The sequence below is a fragment of the Macaca fascicularis genome, chromosome 8 (assembly GCF_037993035.2).
Source record: "Macaca fascicularis isolate 582-1 chromosome 8, T2T-MFA8v1.1".
NCBI lineage: Eukaryota > Metazoa > Chordata > Mammalia > Primates > Cercopithecidae > Macaca > Macaca fascicularis.
The window spans coordinates 143,109,816-143,131,405 of record NC_088382.1 but is presented as its reverse complement, the minus strand read 5'-3'; the positions used below and the strand labels follow the sequence as shown (position 1 = coordinate 143,131,405).

Sequence of the window (21,590 nt, the reverse complement as noted above, 5' to 3'; positions counted from 1 at the left end):
CCGAGGCCCCAGGATCTCTAGGAACCAGACCCCTGGAACCCCACAGCAGGGCCCAGGTGCCTCTTCGTGTGCTGTGTGCCTCACGTTCTGCCTCAACCACAGAGGAGCCCGGCAGGCAGGACTCAGTCTCACTCAGCACCACTCTGGATGGTTGCATAGTTACACGGTGTGGTTTGTAGTATTTTTGGTTTTGTTGTTTTTGCAAAAGCCAAAGGAAGTCTGTGGGCTGAGTTCTACCTTCCCTTCTTTGAGGATAGTTGGTCTGCTCAGTCAGGGGCAAGCAGAGCTCAGCTAGGGGAAAAAACAAAAACAAAACAAAACAAAAAAACCCTCCAAACACAAAGTTCACAGATCAGAGGGCACCTGACCTAGCCGGACAGTGGCACTGTGGCTGTTCATGGGCAGGGCTCATTGGAAGTTCCGTTACAATCATCCCATTTTCCAGATGAGGACACTGAGGCCCAGAACCAACCACACCCTCACCTCTTGGGAGGCACAACTCAGAATGAATCTTTGCTCCCTGAGTGCTGAGTGCTTTGCTGTTTCACAGCTCGCTGTCCCTGCAGTCCACACATACTCATTGAGGGCCTACTGCTGCTCCCAGCAGGCACACAGCAGTCAGGGAGTCGGTTGAACTGCCTGCCTCCTGGTGGGGGAAGACAGAGAGACAGACATTCAGTCCACTGTCAAGTGCTAGTTCCTCATGAAGGCTGTGAAGGGGAATGCCACAGAACAAGTGGCACAGACAGCGATGCTATTTTAGGGTGATCAGGCTAGGCTTCTCCAAGGAAAAGCATTTGGACAGAACCGTGAATGCAGTGGGTGAGCAAGCCATATGAATTCTGGGGTAGGAACAGTATTGGTAGAGGGAACAGCAGGTGCAAAGGCCCTGAGGCAGAGAGTATGCTTGGTGTACCAGCACGCTCTTTCAGTTTGATTCTCTGGGTGTTTGCTACCCCACCCCCCACCACCATCACAGTGGCTGCTCACCTCTAGTATCCCTTCCTTAGTCACCTCCAAGTGTCTGCAGGAGTGTGGCAGTGGGATGGGGGTTGTGTAGCAAGAAAAATCAAACAAAATTGCATGGGGCAGAAGAAAGGTGTATAATAGGAAACTACTTGTCTTAGTCCTTAATCCTCTTTGCACAATTTCTGTCTTTGATGAAGCTTGCAATGGTTTCATCTTCTTGCTTTGTATGTATTCTCAAAATACCTTCTTTAACTAGAGCTGTGAGTTCTCAGCACACTGCAGTCCACTATGTCAGGCCAGTCTTTCCAGGCAGAGCAGGAACCCAGATTCAAAAACCACAGAAATAGGAGAAGAAATAGTTTTGGAAACTACACTGCCGACCTTGTGCTGAGCTCAGGGAGGGAGGTGCAGCAGGCAGGCAGTGGCTGGGGGGGGGTGCAGTGGCTGACAGACCTCCGGACCTCTGTCTGGGCACAGCCATTAGGCTCAGGCCCCTGTGTGCGGACTCAGGTCCCTCCTTCATCACAGGGTGGTGGTAGCACCAGCCGAGTTCCTGGGGGAGCGGTTCGTGGGGCTGGGTGTGCTGGAAGAGACATGCTGAGGAGTTAGGGACCCCAGGTTCTCTCTGACTTTGTTTTCTGTTTTGATTTTGCTCACATAGATTTATAAGTTGATAAAAAAGAAGGGCTCCTGGGTCCGAGAACTCGGAAGAGGGGTGGTATTTGGGAAAAATAGCCCCATCCCCGTTGGGTGCCATGGCCTGGACAATCCCAGAGCATCCACACACCAGCGTTCAGGATTGAGCCCATTATGGCCGGCAGAGGCCCTGGTCCCCGTCCCAGGAAAGTTGCTCTGAGGCTCCAGGCTCTCTAGGAACCAGACCCCTGGGCTCCACAGCAGGGCCAGGTGCCTCGTCATGTGCTGTAGTCTCATCTGAGTGCCACCTCGGCCAGTGTACAACCTTGGGCAAGTCTCGCCCCCTCCTGGAGACTCTGAAAATGGAACAGAAAGGTGTGGTCATCTGTATGTTCCTGTGGTCTGGAAACGCTACAACCTTTTTGCCTCTAAGGCAGGTAGCAGCCAGGCATGGGGACTGGGCTTCTGTCAGCTCCCCTTTGATTCTGTAGACCTCTGGCTCTTAGCAAAGAGATGTCCTAGAAAGGGGGGCAGTACCTTGGTGATCCTGTCTTGGACATTTAGACCAGAGCTTCCACCCATTCTCACCTCTCCTTGACCTGAGACCTGTGGCTGCAGAACCAGAAACTCATTTCCAGAAGCAGCAGAATGTCTCTGTTTCCACAGTGCTCAGAAGTATTTATTAAGCCTTCCATTAACTGCATCTTACTCCGCTGGAAAAATAATAGAAAGCAATTCTGTCTGGTTTCTGGCCTGTAAGCTCCTGAAGAGTTCTTATAAGGAAGGCTCAAAAAACGCCTGTGCTGTGTGACTCGGAGCCCAGCCCTGCAGCTTCCCTCCAAGGAGCAGGCAGCTCAGTGGTTGACCAGCAAGCCCATTATCATTCAGCACCATTGGGTAATCCATGTGTCTGCCTGTCAATTAAACAAGTGCTTAAGAGGGGCCTGGGGCCAGGGGCACATACCGAGAGTACTAAGGCTAAATAAGACACAGCGCGTGCCCTCCACAGCAGTTCAGGCGCAACATGACCACTTTCTCTATTCGGTAAAACTCAGAGAGTTCTTGACTTTATTATTCGCAGTTCAAAAGCGGCGTGAGCTTTTGTGTCGGCTCCCCTTCACCCCCTAAGTGCCATAGTGGGCATGCAGAGGGCCCATATAGATGCCTGCACATGCAATGGGTTACGATATAGGACAGGAACACCAAGCTTGGGGGGATCCACCATCTTGTGACAGACAGCGAGCAAGCCAGCTTTTTGTCCCAGAGGGAGACATTACCGCATATCTCAGGATTGGTTGCTGCAAATGCAAGCCAGGTACAGAGCAGTCAGAGCCTCGCATTCTTTGTCTACCCAGCAAGATGTGTAGGAATGCAAGAAACTCATGGAGAAATGTCTGCAAACAATGCATTAGCATTGCACATATCTGGATCTGAATCCTACCTCTAACAATTTAACTAAGTGTTAAATTGGGTAAATTGCAATCACTGGACTTCTCAGCCTCAGTTTCCTCTTCTATAAAGTGGGGATAATGCCTACTTTCCAGGTGATTGTAAAAGAGAGTGTAGGGTCACTCCTCTGGGAATACAGTAGGGAACTAAGAAAGCCCTTGAGTTCAAGAAACTTAGTTGCTTGGGGAATCCTTTCAGCTATATGTAAGTATGCAATGTCAGTTAGTCATGTGTGTGGCTTATGCCTGTAATCCCAGCACTTTGGGAGGCTGAGGCAGGCAGATCACGAGGTCAGGAGATGGAGACCATCTTGGCTAACATGGTGAAACCCTGTCTCTACTAAAAGTACAAAAAATTAGCTGGGCGTGGTGGCACATGCCTGTAGTCCCAGCTACTCGGGAGGCTGAAGGAGGAAAATCGCTTGAACCCAGGAGGTGGAGGTTGCAGTGAGCCAAGATCGTGCCACTGCACTCCAGCCTGGGCGACAGAGCGAGACTCTACCTCAAAAAAATAAAAAAAAATAAAAGAATAGAGGAAAAAATGCAGAGGCCGATACATATCATGGTTCAGGGACAGTTTCTGCAAGGATTTGCCATTTGACCCAGCATCCTGAATGGAGTAAAGGAATGACGTTACTACCTGTGGGAAGAGCATTCTGGGCAGAACAGATAGCCTGTGCGTAGGTCCTATGCTTGGCCTGCTTGAGGGATAGCGTGGAAGATGATGCAGCTCTGCAGAGTGAACAAGGAAAAGGCATGGAAAATGGAATCAGAGAGTAGGCAGGGACCAGTTCATGTAGGATCTTGCAGGCCTTGATGAGAGCCTTGGATTGCATTGTGGGTGTGGAGAGAACCCACTGGAGGCTTCAGGTAGGTGGGGGCAGGAGGAGAAAATGGCATGGAGGAGGCCGGGAGAGGCTGCAAGGTCTGGGATTTGCTTTTATCCTGCTGCTACTAACAAGTTAGCCTGTTAGTGTTTCACGGATCCTGGCAGAAGACGTGAGATTCCTGGGTCAGGAGTGTTGTAAAGTGGGAAAGATCTGACTGCTTTTTGTGCACAAAGCCTGAGCTCAGAATGAACTCTTCTGAGTTTGAAGGGGAATGATAGCTCAGTCAACACTTTCAGAAGCTGAGCCTCAGTCAACAAATAGGAATGAGATTCTTGGAACAGATTCCAGAACACAGCGTATCAGAAGGCTCTTATTCTCTCTCAGCCTCCACATCTTACCTGCAAAATAGGGAGAACATTGCTTCCCAGGCATATTGTGGGGCCTTGTAAATAGAAATTGAATCTGAAGACTTATTCTCTGAGTTAATAAGAAACAGCAAATTCTTCCTAATAATTTATCCTTCTAGGTTTTTGATGATCCTCTTTCTTCACTGAGAAGCTATTAATGTTTCTATGTAGCTCTGGTGCACAACACACACACTCTCAGACATGCTTGCAAAGTTTGCCTGCCAGTGTCTTCCTAGATAAAGGATGGTGTTGGTCATTTAGGGGACAAGCAGAGAGAAGAAGGTGAAAAGAGTCAGAACCCCAGAGGGGCAAGAGAAAATAGCCAGGGCGGCCTCTTTTTTTCTTTTTTTTCTGATACAGAGTCTTGCTGTGACGCCCAGGCTGGTGTGCAGTGGCGTAATCTTAGCTCACTGCAACCTCCACCTCCCAGATTCAAGTGATTCTCCTGCCTCAGCCTCCCGAGTAGCTGGGACTACAGGCGTGTGCCACCGCGCCTAGCTAATTTTTTATTTTTCTAGTAGAAACGGGGTTTCACCGTATTGGCCAGGCTGGTCTCGAACTCCTGACCTCGTGGTCCACCTGCCTGGGCCTCCCAAAGTGCTGGGATTACAGGCGTGAGCCACCGCGCCTGGCCAGGGTGGTTTTTCTTTCGATCACATTTCTTCCTCCCGACCCATGCTGTACATCTGAAGGGAGCTGAGGCTTACACGCAGTGTCCCCCACGTGCAAACTCATGTGCACCCTCTACCCACCCCAGGATGCTCAGCCAGCTGGCCAAGCTTTAGAGCTGGAATTCAGATGGCAGTCTCTAGCCAGTGCTGGGCACATTCTGCCATCCCCATCCCTAGACCTCGTGCCTTTCCAGTCTTGGTTTCTCCCAAAGACCTAAGCAGTACAGCCGGCCTTGGCAAGGCCCGCCTCTTGTCGCTGCATTGTGGGAGGAGATAAAATGGCACTTGAGTGTTTTAAAGTTGAGCAGAACAAGACGTTTTTAAAATGCTGTGTTCCCTATGTGGGAGGCCTTCTAATGGGCAGCTGGGGACAAGGCGTCCAGTCCTCCCACCCCCGGGAGGTCCCGGAAGGGACTGCAGCGTGGGATGGGAGGCACACTCCCAGCGTTGGATGCCCACCTGGTGACCAGTTCAGACAGAACTGGGACAGAGCTGCCTCCTGCTCCTCTGGCCATGAGGGTGTTTGGACATTCCCAGCAGTCATTCAGCATAGCTCCCTTTACCTCTCCTGCCAGAGTTGCCTCCTCATTGGACAGAGGGTGAGGAGGACTCGTGATCACTTTGTGGGGAGGGTGGGCAGAGTAGGGCTGAGTGGAGGTGAACTCCCCCTGCCGCATGAACGCTCCCCCAGGTGGCGCATAGGCGCCATCCAGAGAGACCAGCTGAGGCTGAAAGGTAGATTCTTAGAATGAAGAGCTGGGCCTCCGGAGCCGGGCTGCTGGGATCACCTTTTATCTTACTCTATTTTTTTGAGACAGAGTTGCACTCTGTCACCCAGGCTGAAGTGCAGTGCTATGATCTCGGCTCACTGCAACCTCCACCTCCCGGGTTCAAGCAATTCTCATGCCTCAGCCTCCCAAGTATCTGAGATTATAGGCGTGTGCCACCACGCCCAGATAATTTTGTATTTTTAGTAGAGACAGGGTTTCACCATGTTGGCCAGCCTGGTCTCGAACTTCTGACCTCAAGTGATCCACCCGCCGCAGCCTCCCAAAGTGCTGGGATGACAGGCATGAGCCACCACGCCTAGCCCCATTTCTTCACTTTGAAAGAGAACATATCACCCCCTTGGTAAAGCTGTTGAGGTCAAACAAGCAACCTGAGAGAAGTGCTGACTTGGTGCCTGGTGCAGAGTTGGTGCACTTTAGGGACAGGACCCAGTGCTTTCTTCCCCAGCCATCTCCAGGACTCGTGAGCTGAGGCCACACTTGGGGAGACATCAATACTAGTATCTCACTCTCTCCATAGTCCACGCCTCCTGTCCCCCAGGGACAGGCTCTGGGAATGCCTCCTGTTCAGAACGGGCCCCTGCTCTCCTATCTGCTTGCTGGGCCTCTGCAGGCCCAAGCTGCCCAGTGTCCTCTCGTATCTTCCATCCCGAGCCTCACCAGGACCGCCACGCTTCAGCTGCTCTGAACATGCCCTGGACCCGTGGTGCCCATCCTTGCCCCTCTGCTCCGGCCACCCATGGACAGCTCTCGGTCATCCCAGTGGACAACTTGGCAGTCCCTTGTCAAGAGGGCGAGGTCTCCCTCCTTTCCTGACTGCTGGGCCCTTTCTGATGAGAGCTACCCTTCCTCTCCTCTGGGGCCCAGGGATGGGTGTGCAGCTGGGCCTGGGTCCGGGCACTTTAATCCTGTGATCCAACTGGACACCGTGACACCCCTCCAACCTTCAGTGTCTGGGGATGGGATGGTTCATGCCAAATGCCTGCTGTCGCCTGACGTTCCCACCCATCCCAGAACCCTGGAGGGTGCTGCGCGCCTCGCCATCGTCGCAGCTGGGTTTATAATGTGATCTTAATCCCCGTTGTGAACACCGCTAGAGGTTGCCCCTCGGCTCCCTCAGGCGCCTCCTGGATGCCCCTGAAAATCAGTAGCGTTAAAATATTTCCATGAAGTCAGGGGCTAGGGAGGAAGGGGCCTCTTTAAGCCACATGTCAGACTGTGAATCTCAGCTCCAGGGCGGCCACACTCCCAGCCCTTCCTTTATGCTGAGGGTTTTAGAACCAGCGACAGATGCCTGAGGGCAGGTGCAAGGGGCATTAGGAGCTCTGAATTGTCTCTTTTTTTATCAGCCTCCTGCACCACCCAAATGGGGAGAAATCCTTTGTTCTGGGACAGGTGTGAGCCTGAATGCCCTATGGTGCAACCGCTTAAATTCCTAGCCACATTACACGCTTCTAATGTCATTTGGATGTCCTGGGACTCCAAATTTAGCACTCCTCAATCCACACACATAAGAAGATTTGTGGATTTAAATTCTTTTTGTGAGGCTGTGAATATGAAAACATACTCGCCTCCTTCTCATGTGATCCTAATCCTGGTTAATCGTGTTTCTCTGGGGCACTTCTCCACACTGCCTACTCTGAGCCACTATTTGTGCTTCAGGGGAATCTTTTTATTTCCCCCAAGTTCCCCAGCAAAGGAACAAGCAGGAGGCACCAAGGTGCAAAGAGGAAGATTTGCAAGCACATCGAAGGGTTCTCTCAACCTGCTGGCACTGCTGGGCTGTGGGGGAAATGGGCAGGCGTCGATGCACAAAGGAGCAGGGAAACAGAGGCTCCAAAGGAAACAGGCTTCCCAAGTCACCCCCATGGTGACTGGGCCACCCTCTCGACTCCGACAGGGTGTCCCGTGCACACCTCTCCGGTTCAGCCACCATGTGCCAGTTGCAATCACTGCTGTCTGTTGCTCACAAGCCAGCCGGGCACCCCCTTGCCTTCAGTCCCCAAGTCCATGTTCCTCAGGATTTCCATGATCCAACTCCACCCACAGCAGCCACTCTGAAGGGCGTCCTGTTTGCTGAAACATACCGATGTCTCCATCATCACCACCATGTGCTTTTTTGGGCACAGGCCTGGTTTACCCTCCCCTTCTGCCCTCCTCCGTCAGTGCTAAGCCCCCTGTCTCCATGGCCACCTGCCTTACACAGCCTTCCCTCTCCCTTTGGTTGTCATTCACCTGCCACTTGTGGATCACTACGGCCCTTGGCGTCATGTCCTGGAAGGCACTGGTCCCTCATGAGCAGATTTCTATGTGTGAACTGCCCCGGGCTGGATCCTGGAGCCGGCCTAGTCTGTGGCTTCACTATCTAGCAGTGAAGATACGCATGCCGCCAGCTGTGTTCTTGAAGCATGGCAGGCATGCTTGGGTAGCTGGGTGAGAGGTATGGCAGTGAAGCATGGAAGAGCAGGCTCAGGAATCAGCCCTCACCCCTTCCTAGCCACATGACTTGGAGTAAGCTACTGATGCCCAAGGGCCTCAGCATCTCCTTCTATAAAATGGGATTATGGTGTCACCTCCCTCATAGGACCTGGAACTGTACTCTAGCTAGTCCCTAAAATACTGCGTAGTCTCTCAAAGCCCAACTTCCTTCTCTGCCCAAAGAACAAATGCCTACCCGAAGAGCCCCTGGGGACTTTACCCAGGCGTCCGCACAAAAGAACTGTGTTAGCTACGGATGGGTCAGGCACACACAGATAAGGTGGGGAGGCAGGAGATAGGGAGAAGGAGAGCGGACCAGAGGCCACTAGATCGAGTTAGAGATATTCCATGGGCTTTTGTCTGCAGAATTATCAAACAATGAGGATTCTTTGATATTTAAGCCCGGCAGGAGTCGGAGAACAACAGGAGAGGACCCAGCAGATCAAACTCCCAGAGGGGCCTGGGAGTGGGCAGGGAGTGGGCGGTGGTCAAGCCACAGGCACTGATTGGAGCAGCCATGGGCGGGCTAAGGGGACCTTGCCCTCTGGCTCTACTGGTGTTGACTACATTTCTGTGGGAGGGGCTGGTGCTGTCATCAGGGAGCCTAGGGGACAGGATGCTTGGGGTGTCCCCCTGGTCGGACCTGGAATGTGTTGAGCTTGGCTGAGTGGTGCAAGGGTTCCCCTGGTGCCATCCCTGCCAAAGACCCTATCAGTGTCATGAGCCTGATGATGAAATCTCCCCATGGGTGAGTGCCCCAGCAGCAGCTGGAGCAGAGTTTGGGCAGATTCTAGCGAGAGCAGCTACCCAAGGTGGAGGCGAGGCCAGAGCTCAGGGCATCCAGCTGACTCATGCGCTTCTTGCAAATCCTCTGAGGTGGCCAGCGCCTCAGAGGGGTCTCCGGGGTGGGGCTGGAGGCATGGCTTTCTGTAGAGCACAGCTCCTGGGGCACTCATTGCTTAGAGAACATTGTCAGCTGTGCCCCTTGGAGTTAGGTCTGTGGGGTCACCTGGACTGGTCATGGTGCTGGCAGGACACAAATGGTGCATTAAAAGTGGGCAGTGGAGGGGAGCTGAGTTGAAAGGTTATTCACAAAGTCATAGTGTGGTGTGGGAAACAGCAAATATGGTGCAGTCCCTGGGACTGGAAATAGTGGGGCTGTTTCCAACCCTAGGGCTGAAGGGACAAGAGGACAGAGACTTACTGAAACCCCCAGAACACAGCTAATGTGTGGATGGGGCCATTCGACAGAAGCAAGGGACCACCAGCCCTTGGTTGTCCAACAGGGAGGGCACCAAGGCAGTCACTGCCTGTTCCCAGTCCCCTCTCTCCCTCTGGCCTTCCTCCAGGGCTTCATGTGGCTCCCAGGAGGTCCAGACCTCATCGGGCCACCAGATCTTGCCTGGCCCACCCCTGCCTGCCAGTGCCGCTGCAGTCTTACAAATCCACTTGACTTTGTTTCTTTCAGTTCCTTGGACTCACCTACTGTCCCCACAGCCCTTCACACCTGTAGCTTCCCCTGCCTGGCAGGCTGTCACACTCCCTGCCCAATCACCTGTCCACCCTGTGGACCCTCAGTCACTACCACTTCCCCCAGACACCCGCCCGTCCCTCCCATGCCCTCTGCTTCGTGGCACTGAAGGCTGCCAGTCAGGGCTCTCCAGGAGAGCAGAGCCTATCCCATATTTGTGTATGCATGTTAAGAGATTCAACTTTCGGAACTGGCTCAGGCAGTTGTGGAGGCTGCCAGGTTCAAAACCTGGTGGGCAGGCCAGAGGGCTGGAATCTCAGACAGGACTTGATTTCTCTGTTACAATCTTGAGGCAGAATTTCTTCTTTTCCAGTGAACCTCAATTTTTGCCCTTCAGGCCTTCAACTGATTGGATGAGGCCCACCTGCATTCATCTCCTTTACTTAAAGTCAACTGATTGTAGATCTTAACCACATCTGCATGCTACCTTCCCTGAAACACCTAGAGTGTCTGACCAAACTCCTAGCCAAGCTGGCTCATTACATTTATTTATTTACTTAGAGATAAGTCTCACTCCCCCAGGCTGGAGTATGATCATAGCTCATTGCAGCCTTGAATTCCCAGGCTCAAGTGATCCTCCTGCCTCAGGCTCCACATAGCTGGGATGGCAGGTACAAGCCACGTGCCTGCTGATAAATCACATCTAACCATCACAGCTGGTCTTTTGTGTGATTCCTTAATAATCTCAGCCTCTGTCCTGCCCTGTGATGTTGTTTTCAGTGAGCAAGGATGAAAATCATTCTACTTTTCTCTTTTTTTTTTTTTTTTTTTCAACCAAGTCTCGCTCTGTTGCCCAGGCTAGAATGCAGTGGCACAATCTCGGCTCACTGCAACCTCTGCCTCCCGGGTTCAAGCAATTCTTCTGCCTCAGCCTCCTGAGTAGCTGGGACTACAGGCATCCGCCACCTCACCCAGCTAATTTTTTTTAGTTTTAGAGATGGAGTTTCACCATGTTGACCAGGCTGGTCTCAAACTCCTCACCTCAAGGGATCCACACTCCTCAGCCTCCCAAAGTGCTGGGATTACAGGCATGAGCCACCGCACCCGGCCATTCTACTTTGTCTAATCATTGTTTTGTTCAGCACTTAACAGTAACTGCCAGACAGCTGGTGCCCAGTGAGTAACTGTCAAATGAAAGAATGAAAGCAAGAGAGAGAATCCACAAAGGGGCTTGGCAGTGTCCAGGTCAGAGATGTTGCCAAGACAAAGTGAGATGCTGTATGTCAAGTGTCTGCATGTAGTAGGTGTGAAACTCACACATGCCATTTCTTCTTCATTTTCAACCCCGCCAGCCACTATCCACACACACACACATGCAGTTCTGAATTTCTCAGAGGAATGATGATCCCGGGTAGGTGACATTTTCCTAATATTAATATTAATGTTGAATATTCTTTTTGTGATGGTCGGGAATTGTTCTAAGCACTATATACATACATATATATATATATATATGTATGTATATGCCAATAGTATTGATTCCAATGTGTGTTAAATATTCAAGATTATTAGTAATATGATTGTACGGCACGGTGGCTCACGCCTGTAATCCCAGCACTTTGGGAGGCAGAGGTGGACAGATCACAAGGTCAGGAGTTCGAGACCAGCCTGGCCAACATAGTGAAACCACGTCTCTGCTGAAAATACAAAAATGAGCCAGGCACAGTGGTGCACATCTGTAGTTCCAGCTACGCGGGAGGGCGAGGCAGGAGAATCGCTTGAACCCGGGAGGCAGAGGTTATGGTGAGCCGAGATCACGCCACTGTACTCCAGTCTGGGTGACAGAACGAGACTCCATCTCAAAAAAAAGGAAAAGAAAAGAAAAAAGAAAGAAAGAAAGACAGTGACTCTCAGGACTAACCAGTATTCATTAATTTGCTCAATTAGCCGAGTCTAGGCGAGCAGGGGCTGGGATCATTGTCGCATTTTACAGATGAAGAGCTGACTGGCCTTGGCTCCTGAGGTGGCCCCAGTCACGCTGTGCTCCATGGCTGCTGTCCCCAGGGGCTTGGGGTGCGTGTTCCCTCCTCTCCTGGGAGGCGCAGGCAGCCTCAGGGCAGCACAGTTGCTGACTGGCTTCATTTGAGACTGATTTTTTTAATCGATAGAAGGAGAGGAATGTCTACCCCAGTCCTGCCATTGACAGGGAGCTTGTCATCACCTGTTTACCTTGCAGTGGCCAGGGCCTCCTCTCAAGCCTCACCTCACTGTGGTCCTCTTTCTCTTGGATGATGTTTTCTGGAGGGAAATGGGTCTGGCTTCCCTCACGGCTGATCCTTCCTGACCCGGGGAAGGAGAGCGGCATCGAGTGGGTCCAGGCCTGGCTCGGCCATGAGAGCATAGCTGCCAGCTTCAGGGGTGACTCAGCGGGTGGAGCTGAGCTGCAAGGAGAAAACAAAACAAGGGAAAGGAAGGCTCACGCTTGCCCCTGCCAGGCCCTGAGCTGCGTCACACGCAAAGCCCGCCCAGTGCTCGCACTGCCACCATGGAATGGGGAGAGGCTGGTCCCTCTTCCACAGCTCAGACACCAAGGAGGCCCAGGGCAGGGGCGGACCTCAGCCTGGCACCATCCACTTCATACCAGCAGATGTGAAGTTGGGATTCTGCATTGGCCGTAATCCTGACTTTACACCTACCGGCCGAGGGCCTTGGGTAGGTGGCTTGACCACTGCAGGCCTCTGTCCCAGCTCTGAAAGCTGGAGATAATACCCAGTACCCTCATCGGGAGCTTGTTGTGGGCCCAGCCAATGTGCACCGGTATTGTGCTTAGAACAGGGTGTAGAAAAGACAAAGGTGATGGTAGGTGTCCTCAGTGTTGACACATTACTGCTCTATGCAGTCACCTCAAGTAGGGATGGATTCTAACTCCCGCTTTATAGATGAGGAACTTGAAGCTCAGCAGCCCATGTAACTTCCTGGGGGTCACCGCAAACAGACCTCGACCCCTTGTGGCAACAGCTAAACCAACTCCCGACCTTGTCTCCTCCCCAAAGCTCCACCCTCTCTCTCTTTTCAGTTGCAGCCCATGACACCTCCTAAGATCCTGGCCCTGGGAATGGGAAGAACACCCACTCCAGGGCAGCCGCCCTGTAGAACACAGCAGGTTCTGTCTAAGGAGTCAAGTGTGTCTTGGGACTTGGGCATCTGGTTTTCTTTAGCCCTGGTGCGCTTTTCCCGTGTATCTTTGGAAAAGTCCCTTCCCGTTTCTGAGCTCAGCTTCCACATCTGTGGAATGAAGTGAGGCAGCAACTTGAAGCATAAGGATTTGATTCAGGGATCCAAGTGCTTATAAAGTTCTGAGAAGGGCAGTGAGAATGGGGGCCCTCCAGGGTTTGGGCTGCAGTGCTTCAGGTTGAGGCCCACAGGCCACGAAACTTCAGGAAGTCAGGACAGAATCTGCAGCTGCCCCACTGCCTGGAAGTGGAAGAAGGCAGGTTCTGGAGTCCAGATTCTGGGGCAGCCACAAAGCAGCTTCTACCACTGCCGGAGGGAGGAAGGCTCTTGCCTCGCCCACCTGCCATCCCAACTATCACTGCTCAGATCTCAACCATTTCCAGAGCACTGTGGACAGGGATGCTGGGAAATGTAGTTCCCAGGCTTCCAGCCCCTGCAGTCAGGGGAAGCACACAGCGGGTGGGAACAAGCCCTCACTCCTGTAGACAGTGGCCAGCATAGGAACCCCTGCTGCAACAAGAAACAGGGTGCTCTGAGAACCCTCAAATGCAGGCAGGATTGATGCAACTCTCAATAGGGTATTTGAGCCGTGTGGCTTGCAGATACCACTCTAGTTTCTAGCCTTATTCGTTGATGATAGCTACGAGTTTGCCGAGTTCTTAAATGTTTCTGAACAGTCTCCCATCACAATTCCCTGTGTGTGATACCCAGGGAGCAGGGAGGGTTAAGGATATCAGCAAAGAGAAGGCCTCATCACCCAGGGTCAGCGGTATCAGGCCAGGAGTACCCCTTAGCTGCAGGGGGATGGACAGGTGGCAGGAATCCTGGGGCAGGGGTGGGCTTGCTAAAGCCCAGCAAGGCTTCTAACCAGGCGCCTCTAGCTCTGACTCACTTGGCCCAGGTTTCTTATTAGGCGGATTTTCTGAATGAGGGATTAAAGTGGAGGTCAGACACACCCCCTTGTAATAACACAGGGGCACAAGGGACTGCACTGGGAGAGTTCCATATGGAAGTTCCACACACTCCGCTTCCAGGGACTGCATCTTCTTCCTGGGGACCCGTGCTGAGCACAGAGTATGTAGGAAAGGAGGGAAGGAAGGAGGGAGGAAAGAAACGTTTAGACATTGATCCCAAAGATACAAAAGACCTGGTCCAAGTTGGCTCTGCCATCTGGTTGTTTTAACTCAATCCAGGCGCCTGCCCTCTGTCAGCCTCAGTTTCCTTGTCTGCAAGTTGACAGTGAAGGTAACTCCCATGTATTGAGCATCTGTTAAATGTGAAGCATTTATGTACTTAATCCTCATGTGTCCCTTTGAAGAGATGGGATTTTCCCCCATCTTGCTGGTGCAGGCGCTGAGCCCGATGAGGTAGATGAGGTCCCTACCCAAGACCTCTCAGCTAGGAGGTCGGAGATTCAGGATTCAAACCCAGATCTGGCTGACCCCCCAATACCCGTATTCTGCTCACCACCCAGTGAGTGGGGCTGCTGAAAGGGTCAAATGGATGGCAGCTGTGACTGTTTTGGCAAACTATAAAAAACAATGCAAAACAAATGAGATGACCCCCAATTCAAGACTGGCTGTCAGAGGCTGTGAGGGTGGCCAGGCTTTCCTGCGGATGTGTAAATCGTGGATACTTTAGAAGACAATGCATCTGCGTTTCCAAGCATGTGGGAAAAAAGACTGATTGGAGAGTGGAAAATTGGAGATATCAGAGCAACTTTGAGGAACCTTTTCCTGGGGAAGGTCAAAGCTGGTTGCAAACTCAGGTGGGCCTGACTCTGTACATAAGGCTCTGGGACAGCTACCTCCTGACCTGAGGCATGGCTTTTGCAGAGTCCTCTGGGTCTGGGAGCCTCTGGGAACCCTGACCTTTCCCCCAGTATGTTAGGAGCTCCTTCCTGCAGGTCCTGGGAGGTCTTGGCCACAGGAGTAGAAAGCATGAAGATTTAGCTGTTCAGCACATCAAGGAATTCACACAAATAATGAATTCAGCGAGAATCATCATTTGTGTAATACCACTGGTTTGCATGATTTGATGCCTGATTTCATTTGGTTTTAAACAACGCTGCCAGTGGGACGGGCCAAGGGTTCTGCTGGACTTTCTCCTTTTTGTTTACAAATGAGGACCTTGAAGCTTAGTGGGGAGAGACAGAATTGACCTTTGTGGTCATCTACGCTGTGGCAGGAACTGAGCCGGTCACTTTTGTGCAAGGCCTTTTATACCACAGCAACCCTTCGTGTGAGCATTTTTGTTTGTTTGTTTGTTTGAGACAAAGTCTCACTTGTCAGCCAGACTGGAGTGCAGTGGTGCGATCTGGGCTCACTGCAACCTCCACTTCTCAGGTTCAAGTGATTGTCCTGCCTCAGCCTCCCAAGTAGCTGGGATCACAGGCACCCGCCACCACACCCGGCTAATTTTTGTATTTTTAGTAGACACAGGGTTTCACCATGTTGGCCAGGCTGGTCTCGAACTCCTGACCTCAGGTGATCCACCCACCTTGGCCTCCCAAAGTGCTGGGATTACAGGCGTGAGCCACCATGCCTGGCCTGCGTGAGCATTTTTAATCCTATTTTGTAGATTCAGGAATTGAGGATCAGAGAGGGCAAGTGCCTTGCCCATGAACACACATCCAGGAATGGGAAGAGTCAGGATTTGAATGCAGGTCTGTCTGTGCCTTTGTTGTTGTTGTTTTTGTTGTTCAGACAACTGTTGGCCATGATCCACTAGGAAATTCTTTACAAAACCAGATTAAATGGGTTCCAAGCATCCAGTGACCAGGCCGGGGCCAGAGAGCAGTTCAGAAAGGAGTCATTCTTCTTACCGGAAGGTTTGAGGGCCTTTAAGTATCCAAGATTTACTGGTCAGGTCTTACTTGGTCCCACCCTGTGCCCATACATGAAGCCAGCCGGCCAGGATCCCAAAGCCCATGGGAGGATCTGTTTTTCAATAATGGGAAGTCCCCGGATGTGTTGCACTGGAAGTCATCCTCGCTGTCTGTGCAGAGCTGGCCTGGGAGCAGGATGTTCTGACATAAAGTGAAAGCAGATGCAGTGGGGCCCCTTGGGTGGGGCAAGGAGGTGGTGGCTGCCACGGCTGCAGTTGCAACTTTCCAGCCTGCAAATCTGCCTCTTCCTCCCACCATCTGTGCACTTGGCTGGTGTGAGGAGGTTTGCCTCGGCACCTCTGAGGCCTCTCTGGCCCCACCCTCTTCTCTGAATTTGCCAAGCCCCTGACACATACAGGCAACCACTCCAAGAACAGGAACATGGAAAGGCAAAGGAAAGATGCTGTACTTCTACTTTGGGCAATGGCAGAAGCTTGTACCAGATCTTTTCTCCCACTGAGAACTATAAAAGCTGGAAAAACTTGAAATCCAGCTCTTTGAAGGCATTAGAGAACAACTAAAGCAGCCAGGACTTGAGGTGTGAAGACCCCCAAGAGAAAGGAAATAAGTTGGGGGAAACCCAATACTCCCTGCTCCTTTCCTGCACAAGGTATGTGCTGATTTTTGCAGAGGGTTCAGAGGACGAGCAAAGAGCAACAGTTCAAAGTGTTTGGCAGTCTCACAAGGTGGGGAAACAAAACAGAGATAGGTAGGTAGGTAGAGGGAGTCAGTGAGTTCAGGACTACTAAGTCAACCAAAACCCAGGGAACCAAGAACCTAGAGCAAAAAGAACCACAAAGAAAAGAACGTGTGCTCTGTGCCTTTTAAAATTTTCCTTTCAAGGCATTTGCCAGCACTTAAGTTTCATGGGTCCAGAGTCTAAGAAACCAAGCAGAAAACAGCAGATGAAAAGCTGAAAAGGCTGGCCATGGTGGCTCATGCCTATAATCCCAGTACTTTGGGAGGCCGAGGTGGGTGGATCACCTGAGGTCGAGAGTTCAAGACCAGCCTGACCAACATGGAGAAACCTCGCCTCTACTGAAAATACAAAAATTAGCCAGGCACAGTGGCGTGTGCCCATAGTCCCAGCTACTTAGGAGGCTGAGGCAGGAGAATCACTTGAACCCAGGAGGTAGAGTTTATAGTGAGCCAAGATCACACCACTGCACTCCAGCCTGGGCAACAGAGTGAGACTCTATCTCAAAATCAAAAACACAGTAACAACAACAACAACAACAACAACAACAACAACAACAAAAATGGAAGGCTAAAAAGTTAAGCTAAGCTTATGGTGATCCCATATTACAGGGGAGACAGAAATTGGAGATAGGAGCCTGTAAGGAATAGTCACCCTGATAAGCATCTCAGTTTACCTGTTGAGAATGGCTATGCCCCAGGGGTAAGAGTAAACCAGAAATAGACCAGTCTTCATGAAAAGTGAAACACAGCCGCAGTTAGAACAGAGTAATGTGCCCCTTCTGTACCTGCTGGTCAGGAGACAACCAGTCCTCTCTGAAGGAGGACAGCCTCATCCAGAGCCTCTACATTTTTGTCATATACAATACAAACAGCAACCAGGGCTGCCAAGGACATAACCAAATAACCAAAGAAAGACAGAGCAACCGAGAAAATAGACAATAGAAATAGACCCATGTTATCCAAGTATCACAGGATATCCAGTGTGGGCTTTAAGATGGCTGTGGTAAATAATTGCACAAAGATAGATGACAAGATGGAGAAATTCACCAGCAAAGTAGAACCTGTCAAAAAATTAGGTGGAAATTCCAGAACTAAAAGACACCACTGAAATGAAGAACTGAATACATAATTCAAATAGAGTAGGCACAGCAAGAAGGGAAGGTAAACAAGGTAGTATCCAACATAAGAGGCTGGAGGGATGACAGTAAACCAAGTCCAAAGAAGTTATCAGAAAGGGAATGGGGGAGATAGGGCAGACAAGAGCAGGTATTGATGGAATTGAACGATGAGCCATGGCTACATAGAAAGCCACAGGAGAAGGCAGGAGTCTGGCTTTGCCACCATTTTGCTGTGTGACCTTGGATAAGTCACTTGCCTTCTCTCGGTTTCAGGGAAACAAGCCTAAGGGTTACTCACCTCTCCCGGTGGCTTGGGGATCACATGGGGAAAGTTGTGGCTACTCTGTATTGAAAGTGTCAACTTTGCCAACAGCCTGCACAGTTCACTCAGGCACACCTCTTCTCTGGTGACCATAGTGCCAGGGGCTGTGTGAAGGGCTGGGAGGGCATCCCAGCCTGTGATGAGTATTTACTACCATCCCGTTCAGCGGGTATTTACTACAGGTTCAAAACCCCATGCAGTTCATTCATCCGTGTTTGCAGGAGTTCCACACAGTTCTCTCAGTCTCTGGGCATTGCCCCTCAACTCCCTATTGCCAGAGGAGTTTATCTTCATTAGGTACTCTCCGTATGGAAATTCTTACTTTCCAGTCGTCAAAAGTGTGCTGACATTTGTCAGTCTTGTGCTGGTGACCCCACTAAGCTCTGTTGTGTGCAGGTGCTTCATGCCTCCTCGTATTGAGCATGTGGCTGGGAAATGACTGCCATTTGGCAGAGGACAGGAAGCCAGCTTCCCTCCTTCCCCATCCTTCCCTGCTCCCTCTCTTCTTTCTCTTTGTTCTAGGAGGCCAGGCCTCCCTCCCCACACACTTGGCATGCACAGATCTTTGGTCTGTGGCGTCTTGACCCAGGTTTCATTTCTGGGAGCCAGGGCTGGCATTCCCCCATGCCTGCGGGCTGCCCCACACTTGCTAGAGCACAGAGAAGACATGCAGTCCTGTTCCTTCCCTGCAGCCAGGGAAGGGGTAGGGCGGCGTTCTTGCTTTTCCATTGCAGTTTTATCCAGGGCTTTGGAAAGCGCTAAATGATACCAGCTCGGAAGCCTCTAATGGTTATGGGGAGTGCCCTGGCCTTGGAGGTGTGGCTGCAGGATGCCCCAGAGGAGAGGAGGCTGTCACAGTCCCACAGCCTGTGCAGCACAACCGTGCTGTCTGCCCTGCCTCTCACCCAACCCCTAGCAGCAGCCTAGAGCATTCATGTCTCTCATGCAGAGGCAGGGCATTGTAGGAAACATGACCTGTCATCCATAGCCTTGTTTGATCAACACGGTTCAACAGTCATCTATTTCAGAGAACTCATCTCTGCCCTGGCATTAGGGGTGCAGAAACACTAAGGGCAAGGGTGCCCTAGGCCCTGTTCATTGTAAAGGCTAATGTAATAAGACCATGGCATTCCTCTGCTCAGCCCCACCAGCAGGTTTCCAGAGAAACCTGCTAACCCAAAGAAAACTTAGTCTTGACTGTGGCTTCTCTGGCCGAACGCACTCTCACCCCAGCTGCATGCCCAGATTCCCTTTCACCCCCCACCCACTCCTCTCCTCCAGCCTGGGTCTGATCCAGGCATACTGGCCTCCTTTGTTCCAAAGGATCTGGGGCCCTATTGATGCCTGGGAGGCCCCTACCTTAGATCCCTTTACAATGTACCCCAGCCACCTTGTCCAGGGCCTGGACAATGCAAGGACCAGCAAATATGCAGTCAATGAATGAGATGAATGGACAACCTTGATGGGTTGGCAGCCCTGAGAAATTAGGAGAATTTGTGTTATCAATCCCTTTTTCCCATTGAAGGGATGGTTCGGAAGGGCTAGGCGACTTTTTCGTGGTCACACAGTGAGTAGAGTGGGACAGGCTGCTGAGAATGGAAATCTGACTTGGAATCTGTGCTTTCTTTCTCAGATCTCCCTCTGGACTGTTGGCTGTTTTGTTTCCCTCCATTCATTTCTGGGTTCCTTCATGACCCAAGCCTCCACTGAGCATTGAGTGTGTGCACGGGTGACACGGTCACTGCCATAGTGAGGCTGAGTTTCCATCCTCACGTTGCTCCTCGTCCAGGGAGGAGACATATGTGTGAAGAGTGCAGACAGAGTGCAGTCAGGACCTTGGGGAGCCAGGAGAGGCCCCTAACTCACTCCAGGAGTGGACAGGGCTTCCTCCAGGAGTCGGCACCAGCTGAGCCCTAGAGAATAAGTAAGAACCATCGGCCACGCAGGGTGGGGGTGGTTTTCCGGGCAGTGGGAACAGCCTGAGCGGGGGCACAGAGGTAGGAGCAACTGTGACCTGTGGGTCAGTCATGATGCTTGACGTTACGAATAATCTACTTTATTCCATAAAGGGGGCGCATTCCTTCACGTATCTGAAAAGTCAAGATGAGGGTGGGGCTGCAAGTTGAGCAGGATCAAGGATTTAGCACCATTTGTTCAGGTTGTTCAGCTCTAGTCTCTTCTACACAAGCTAGCAAAATAGCCAGCAGGATGTTCCACATGTCAACAACAAGCCAACCAGAGCAAAAGAGTTTCTTCCCTCGCTACAGAAGCTGGACTGGATGAATTAAGGCACATGCCCATCCCTGGATCAATTACTGGGGTAAGAGGTGGGAACCCTCTGCCAGTCAAGTGAATTGTGAGCCTACCTGTGGTGATGCAGAAGTTATTCTTACTCAAGTTACAGAACTGCTCCTTGATGGGGGCAGGTGGGGAGAGAATTGGATGGGACACCTGTGGACACCACTAGGTTATAAACAAAATCTAGGTTCTCATGAAAAGGGAAAATTGGAGCGGGGGCCGGATAAAAATGACATTGCCAACTGAGCTGCAGAGCTCAGACCTTATCCTCCATACGTTGGGCTTCTACTTCTGGAAGCTGTAGAGGGTTGCACCCTATGTATCTTGGACCCTGGATGTTTCAGAAAGGCACTGTGGATTTAATATGGTTTTTTGAGCTGCCCCCCTTTCTACCAAAAGGTTATCAATCTCTTTTCAATTCTAATTTTCCTGGAAAAAAAAATACCCTGCTTATTGGCGATCTACACCTTGAGGATGGGGAGGAATTGATCAGATTCCTTCCATTCTTCAGCATTCCAAGCAAAGACCAAGGAGACCATGCTCCAGGGCAGAGGTGTAACTGCAGTTGTATCATACAGAAATCCCAAGGTGTCAGTGAGAGCCAGGGGGGTCTCTGATGGGCATTTGAGAGGTACCCGTTTGCTTTCTTCAAAAGAATATTCCCCCCTTGCTCTATATCCCTCCAGCTGTAGTAGTCTGAAGAACAATTAACAAGACAGGTGTCTGCTCCAGGGTAGAGCCCTCAACCCCCTGTTCTTGGTCTCCTAAGAGGGGACCACAGTAACCCTAACCCTAACCCCTCCAGATGCAAGGAATCAGAGGACTGTGGATTTGGACTCAGATCCTGCTCCTTCCTTTCTTTAGGCAAGTCATCTAACCTCTTTGAGTCTCAGTTTCTTCTGAGACACTCTCCTTAGGGAGAGTCTCAGTTTCTTCTGAGAAACTCTGAGAGTTTCTTCAAGACAAAAAGGGAAACTAGTATCTAGCTGGCAGTATATTCCGAGGATTATCTGAAGAGATACGTATGCATGAATATCTCATGCTCTCAGCTCTTAGTGGATCATCAAAGAATATTGATTCATTCATGTGCTGAAGAAGGAATTTTTTTTTTTTTTGAGATGGAGTCTTGCACTGTTGCCCAGGCTGGAGTGCAGTGGTGCAATCTCGGCTCACTGCAAGCTCTGCCTCCCAGGTTCAAGGGATTCTGCTGCCTCAGCCTCCCAAGTAGCTGGGACTGCAGGTACTCGCCACCATGCCCGGATAATTTTTGCATTTTTTTTAGTAGGGATGGGGTTTCACCGTGTTAACCAGGATGGTCTCGATCTCCTGACCTC

At 51.2% G+C, this 21,590-nt stretch overlaps 1 protein-coding gene and 1 long non-coding RNA gene across 16 annotated transcripts in view; one reads left to right on the top strand and one right to left on the bottom strand.

The window, feature by feature from the left end:
* The window catches only part of ST3GAL1 (ST3 beta-galactoside alpha-2,3-sialyltransferase 1), a 116,100-nt gene that overhangs the window by 72,173 nt on the left and 22,337 nt on the right, over positions 1–21,590 (top strand). For 3 of the 15 annotated variants that reach the window (XM_065519657.1, XM_073999501.1, XM_073999504.1), the window contains 2 exons: positions 19,592–19,882; positions 20,226–20,278. The exons of 4 other annotated variants lie outside the window; for them this stretch is intronic. The gene's annotated coding sequence lies outside the window, so the exon portion shown is untranslated. Of the gene's footprint in view, positions 1–19,591; positions 19,883–20,146; positions 20,279–21,590 lie in introns of all 15 variants that reach the window. 8 more of the 15 variants (XM_015455213.3, XM_045398739.2, XM_065519658.1 and 5 more) reach the window with 3 other exon arrangements.
* LOC135964825 (uncharacterized) lies at positions 226–12,159 on the bottom strand. Its single transcript, XR_010577501.2, has 2 exons — positions 11,962–12,159; positions 226–1,961 (listed from the first exon to the last, which is right to left on the bottom strand). It is a non-coding gene; the product is annotated as an uncharacterized lncRNA (long non-coding RNA).